This window comes from Miniopterus natalensis, chromosome 7 (assembly GCF_054644295.1).
Source record: "Miniopterus natalensis isolate mMinNat1 chromosome 7, mMinNat1.hap1, whole genome shotgun sequence".
NCBI classification, from domain to species: Eukaryota; Metazoa; Chordata; class Mammalia; order Chiroptera; family Miniopteridae; genus Miniopterus; species Miniopterus natalensis.
In genome coordinates, this window is record NC_142087.1 from 4,844,532 (window position 1) to 4,851,559 (window position 7,028).

The following is a 7,028-nucleotide window of genomic DNA, read 5'->3' on the forward strand; positions in this document are numbered from 1 at the left end:
CTCCCAGGGTGCCTGAGCACGTGCACACCAGCACACAGTGACAATGAAGAAGTGTAAAGGCATAGAAATGTGAGAGCAGGTGTACACCTGCACTCACACACAAAAAACACACAGGACCTCTCACTGGCCCACTGTGTGTCCCCACAGAGGCCCATGGTCCAGCCCACTGAACCCAGAGGCGGCCCAGTTTCCTCCCCAGCCAGGGTGATTTCCCAGGAAACAGGGTGCCGAGGCCCCACCTGTCAACCTTCTGTTCACAGCTCTATCACGGCCGGTGCGCTGACATTCAGAGCCTGGCACCAAGATGATCGCGTTTAGCTGTAATGTACCACAGATTGCACTGACATTTGGAAAATATTCCACCTCGGGACCCATTCAACTTCAAACTTTTTCCTGGAAGAGGAGAGAAATGGCAGAGAAGGCAGCGAGGGCCTGCAATGTTCCGAAAAGGAGCTGTTCCCCAGCCCAGCCCCCTGGAGCTGAGCCCTCAGGCCTCTTCGCCTCTCCTCTCAGAGACTTGGGCCCCTGGCTGCTGAATGTATCTACCTTGGGACAGGAGACTGGGAGGAGGAATGGACTTCTCCAAGACACAGACGAACTTCCAGACCACACAGCAAGTCTTCACAGAGGATCCACTGGGAGTCCCTTCATCAAATCTGAGACCTGGTGATATCTACCTGCTATCACACCACCTACTAAGCACCAGGGCCTGTTTTAAACATGCTGTATACATGACCTCACTTGCCATCGTAACAACCTTGTGAGGTAGGAAAGGTTCTCGCCTCCATTTGAATGATGAGGCATCTGAAGCTCAGAGAGGTGAAGTGACTTGCCCAAGGTCACACAGTCAAGAAAAGCTGGAGCTGAGATTTGAATCCAAGTCTGTCTGGGTCCAGAACCCAACCTTTTTTCCCACATGCACATGGTGAACTTGCAAGATGTATCGTGGAGTCCGGCAGATGCTGAATCCTCCCCGGGCCTCTCACTGCCTTTTTTCTTCTCTTCTTCCCCTTCTCCTCCCCTTCCTCTCTCCCTTTCTCTTCTCTTGCCTCCCCTTCTCTCTGCCTCTCTAAGCAGAGCCAATGTTCCCAGAATGAAGGCACAGTCTGGGGCGGCTTCCTGGAAGGGAGGAGGGCCTGAGCTGCACCTGGGAACTCAGCGGATGGGTAGAACGACATCTGCAGAATCAATGTGCGAGCCTCGCCGAAAAGCCTCTGGAAGCCACTGCCTTTTAGTGAATGGAGTGGTTGGACTCTTCCTATGTGACAGCTGCGCAGAGCCAGGGCTTGGATGGGGGAGACTTGCTCGGGGTGGCCCGGCCTTCTCTGAGGTTGTGCCCAGACTGGGATCTGAGCAACAAAGCCATCCGGGTAAACTAATGGCAGCCGGAGATGTGCCCACCCATTCTCCAAAGAGGAGCCCTGCAGGGACCCTGCTTAACCAAACTGGGCAGTAATGGTGGAAATACAGGGAAACAGGTATTTTTAAGATAGGGTGGAAGTGACATGGTCCCAGCTAGTCCAAAAGAGAAGAGGTAGGAAGACTGTGTGGTTCTCTGATGAGCTGATTAATCTCCTTAAATAACTTGGAGTCCAACTTCCCAAAAGGCAAAAGAAAGTTAGGTTAATCTACTCTAAATGATTCCTGAGCTTCTCGGGGGTGGCAATCAATAGGCACACACACACACTCTCTCTCACTTCATAAGTAATTCTCAGTAATTGTAAGAAAGAGGTTTTTGTGGAAAATGACATTCTAGTCACAGAGAGAATCCTGGGCAAAGGGATCAATTGGCCTCCAGCTGGGGAGCCAGCCCTGCTGGGGGGGGATCGGTGGAATAGCCACCATCACATCACGTTTGGGGCTGCAGGGTCACCCCAAGGTCTGTCTGCCTGCAGGAGCTTTAATTGGTTGGGGGAAGGGAGACTGAATGGGGAGAATGAACTGAGATCTTCAGCAGAAGCAAAGAAGGGTCCCTCCCAGTGCCCATCACTCATGTCATTGAGAACACCACTACTGCTCAGCACCAGTGCCCACCCTTGATGCCCTGGGAACACCACCGATGGTCATTATCAATGTCCTTGGGAACACATCAATGCTTAGTGCCAAACCCTGAGGACATCAGCAATGCTCATCAGTGATGAGTTTGGGGGCACCATCGGTGTTCATCACCAATGCCCTTGGAGGTTCATCACTTATATTCCCAGGAGTACCCATCAGCATCCTCCCCCAAAGCTCTGGGTTGGCATCCTTATAGATGCCCCTTGAACATAGGGACTGTGTCCTGTTTTGGTCATCACTGCATATCCTCTAACCATGGTGCCTGGTACATAATAGGAGCTCAGTAAACACCTTTTGAGTAGATGAGTGAGTGAATGTTCTTAGGAAGGACACACGAGCCTACCACCTTGTCTTCAGGACCCCGCCCAGTGCCTGGCCAAGGAGAGCACTCCAAAACTACCTGTTGGGTGGATGAGTGAGAAGGTGAGTAGATGGGTGGGTAAATAGATGGCTGGTTGCGGATGGATGGGCCGGGATAAATGGATGGTACATAAGTGGGTGGATGGATGGATGGTGGATGTGTACATGCCTGAAGAATATATGGAAGGAAGGAAGGAAGGAAGGAAGGAAGGAAGGAAGGAAGGAAGGAAGGAAGGAAGGAAGGAAGGAAGGAAGGAAGGAAGGAAGGGAGGGAGGGAGGGAGGGAGGGAGGGAGGGAGGGAGGGAGGGAGGGAGGGAGGGAGGGAGGGAGGGAGGGAGGGAGGAAGACCTTGGGAACACAGTTGATGACATATGTAATTCCAGGCAATCAGCCGCCAAGACCAGAGTTCAGCACAATGTAACCCCAAGAAAGAAGAGACACCTGTCTGATGCCCCACCACTAGTAGTTCTGGGCCTCCATGTGGGCCTGATGGCTTCACCTGACTCTCTCCTTTGAAGTGGGGATGGGGCCAGCGATGGAGGTGGGCAGAGGCAGGGAGAGCCTCTCTCCTCCTGGCCCTACTTCCCCCCTCCCACTTTCTAACCCAAATACAATTTTCTAGAATGTTCACAGGTCCTGGAGGGAAAGCTCATTACCTGCGATCTGCGCGTAAAAATGTCAGTAGCTGCCTGCTGTTTAGGGAGCCAGTTGCCTGCTGAAGGCTTCAGCCTGAATCTTGTACCCTTTCTTACAAAGGAAGATGACTAAGTCTGAGAGAGATGTTGAAGACTCGCCGGCACCAACCCATCCTTTCTCTCTGACACAGTCAGGAGAATAAAAGAGAACTGAGTAGGAGTCACCTTTCTAACCAAGTGACAATTCGGTGTTACTTATGGGTCCTCGGGGCCATGCAAAGCGCAGGTTTGGAAGCAGCAGGCTTGATGCTAACTCTCACGGTTTCCTAGAGCTGACTTGGCTGGCCACTCCATCCGTCCAATGCAAGAGCTGATGATTCTCACCTTGATTCTGTCACCATTTGCTGTGTGTCTTTGGGCAAGTCCCTTCCCCTCTCTGTGCTTCTGTCAGACAGAATGTCTTCTATGGATGCTTTCAGCTCAGATGTTATAGAATTCTGAGATCTAAAAGGGAATGATTCTATTGTTTAGGAAAAGAGTCTGCAAATTTTTCCTGTAAAGGGATAGTAAATATTTTTAGCTTTGTAAATGAGTGCGCATGGCTGTGTTCCAATAGAAGTGTATTGACAAAAACAAGCAGGTCTGGCCCAGGGGTTTTAGTTTCCCACCCCCTGGTCTTGGTCAGAAAGTATGAAAGAGGCCTCAGGGTCAAGGGAAATCCCACTAGTTCCAGGTCTGAGATGGATCAGGTGTTGGTCCTCTGTGAGGCCCCAGCCTCCCCTTCAGGAGGTGACCCCACCCCCGGTGCCTCCCAGGCAGTCATAATCCACCTGCTCTCTTCCCTCCTCTCTCAAAACATATCCTAGGAAAAGATCTAAGTCAGTCTTTGAGGTGAAAATCGTGGACTCCCTCAGAGCTGGAAGAGCCTTTGAGCCCCATCTTCCCATTTCAGTCTGGTGTCACCCAGACCCACACAGGTTTCGAGAGACGAACAGATCTGGACTTGAAATTTCACTCCGCATCCTGGACGAGGGTCTTCACCCTCTGCACCTAGTTCTTCAACCACGAAACAAGGACTGATCCATGTCCATCCCTAGTTGCAAAGATTAAACAGTTAATCTTTACAAAGCACTCAGCAAGTATCTATTACAGAATAAGCCCCCAACAGGGCACCTGTTATTATTCAAGCACAACATTGACAACTCAGGGCGGGGCCCACCAGGTGGGGCACCTCCTGGCCCACCTCCCACCATGCAGCCCAGCCCGCTGCCTGCCCGGGCTTCCCCCACAGCACATCGGCTGCACAAATCACTGCCATTGATTTCTTGGAAGGCAGCTTTAGGGTTTTGGAGATTTTCTTTTTAGTTTGATTTTCGATCCCAATTTATTCTTAGTGCCTTAAAAGAGGAAGTGGAGGTTTGGAGGCAGGTTGGATCCTTCCTGACTCTTGGCTTTACTGCTCTTCCTCCCAAACCCAGCCCATGTCTACTGTGTTGTAAAACTTGCCTCTTCCCCTAAAGGGGGGGGGGGGGGCCACCAGGACCTCTGTTCACCCAAGGGGTGGAAGGAGAGTATGGAGATGGTGACTTCGAGCCCAGGCAATGTCCCCTGTCCTCCTGGTGATGGCCCCAACTGGAGCCCTAATCAGGATCTTTCTGGACCTCCCCTTCCTACCCACCCTCCAGGCTTGACCCCAGGTCCTTGTGCAGGCCATTAAAACTCTCCAGGAGTCTGTTTCTTCTTCTGCAAAATGGTTATAGAGGTGTCATCCCCCAGGACTGTGGGAGGACCCATAAGTTAACCAAGACGTGGGGGTTTTGCGAGTGCCCTGAGGTATGAGGGGGTCTCAGTGGGCATAGCCTCGCTGGGGCACGGCCTGGTTGCCCCCAGCGGCCCCTGGCTGCAGGCGGAGCCAGGCCGAGAGGCCCTCCCAGATGTGTGTTCCAAGCTCAGGCTCTGGAAATGTTGCAGCTGCCACTCCTCTACGACCCAGCTGGGACCCACTGACAGCATCTTAATTTCAGCCCAAACTCTTTTCCAGACGGGCTGCTAATTAGGGCTAATGGGCAGCTCTCCCTGCTGGCTCCCGCTGCCGCCTCCTCTACTAGAGCAAGCCGGGCTGCGGCCCGGGCCCCCATTTGTGAGTCAGCCCCCCGGGTTAAGCTTCGCTCTCCAAAGTCTCTTGGCAGGGGTGAGTTTTTTTCGCTGCTTTTTTACCTGACAAATGGGAGATGGGGAAGAGACAAATGTTCATCTAGGCAGGTAGTCATTCAGTGACCACTTACCCACTGCCTACTTCAGGCCAGGTCGGTGGAAGGCACTGAGGGCCTACAAACAAGCTAACCGCTCCTGGATTCAAATCCGAGCTTAATCTAGTTCTGGCTGAGTGCTCTTGGGTGAGTTACTTAAACTCTCTAAACCCAGGTCTCTACATTGGTAAAAATAGTCCCTACCTCACATGGATGTTATAAGAATGAAATGCGACGTGGTAGGCTGAACACAGTGGCCAGCACCGCAGCCCTGAAGCTGGCAGGAGTTGGAGGGATCATAAGGGCCTTGAGAGCCATCTTGAGAAGTTGAAACTTCACACCCAGAGAGCAATAAACAATAACTATTATTTTTCCCATGTTTACTGCTGTTCGATGCTTGTTAAGCACACCCAAAATGCTGAGAATATGATAACAGCTGCAGTTACACAGCACTTACTGTATGCCAGCCACTGTTCCCCACAAAAACCCTACAAGATAGGTGTAATTATTATCCCCATTTTACAGATATAGAAACTAAGGCACAGAAAGGTCAAATCACTTGCCCATGATCACCCAGTCAGCATTTCTACTGCTGTGTAACAAATTAGTCCCAAATTTAACAGCTTAAAACAATAAACGTTACCTCACGTTTCCGTAGGTCAGGAATTCAGGCGCAGCTCAGCTGGGTGCCTCAGGTCCTCACTGCTCTTGGCTGGAAGTCTCAGTTCCTTCCCTGTGGGCCTCTCCATAGGGCAGGTCACAACATGACAGCCGACTTCCCTCGCAGACAGCAAGTGAGAGGGGGGGCCCATGATGGAAGCCTCTGTCTTGTTAAACCTGCTCTCAGAAGTGACATCCTATCTCTTCTGGTATATTGTATTTATTAGAAGCAAGTCACTAGGTCCAGCCCAACTCAAGAGGAAGGCACTACACAAAGGCAGTAGCGCCAGATGCCATCACTCCATCGGGGGCCACCTTAGTGGGTATCTAGCTCAGCCAGTAAATAGTGGAGCTGGAGTATAAAGCCAGAAAGGCTGGCTCCAGAATCCATGTTCGTGATCCAGAATCTGGTTAATATCCCAGCTCCACAATTGTGACCTAAAGGATGAGACATTAGACACCATTCCTGCCCTTCTGAAGCTCTCCATCTAGTGAGAGAGCAGAAAAGATTAAGGTGAAACGTGCATCAATAGACGAAGATAAAGCAGGTTAACCAGGAAGCCTTCCTGGAGGAGGTGATGCCTGGTCTGAGAAGCAAAAGACAAAGTGGAGTTGGCCAAGCAAAGAGGGGTATGGAAGAGAATTTGGTATCTGGAACAATCTGTGCCAAGGCTCAGGGAGGCTGGTGCCATGTGTGAAGGTCAATGTGTGTCTGGGAGGAGGAGAGCTGGGGTGGGTAGAGAAGGAGCTGGAGAGGTAAACAGAGGCCATGTCTTAAAAGGGCAGGTAAAGAAACTTGCATATTATTCTAAAGAACTATGGAGCCATGGAAGGTTGTCCACAGTTAGATTTGCGTTTTTAAAAAACTATCCTGAATGGTGTGGGAAATGGAAGAGGGTGGCTGTGGACAAGGGGAGGAGTGAGGAGGCCCTTCCTTTTTTTATTCATTCAGGTCACATACAGTTAGCAATGGCCAGCTACGTGTGCTGTTGTAGGCACTAGAGATACAGCAATAAATAACACAAGGCTGTTCTCTCTTGGAAGTCACATTCTAGTGGGAGAAAG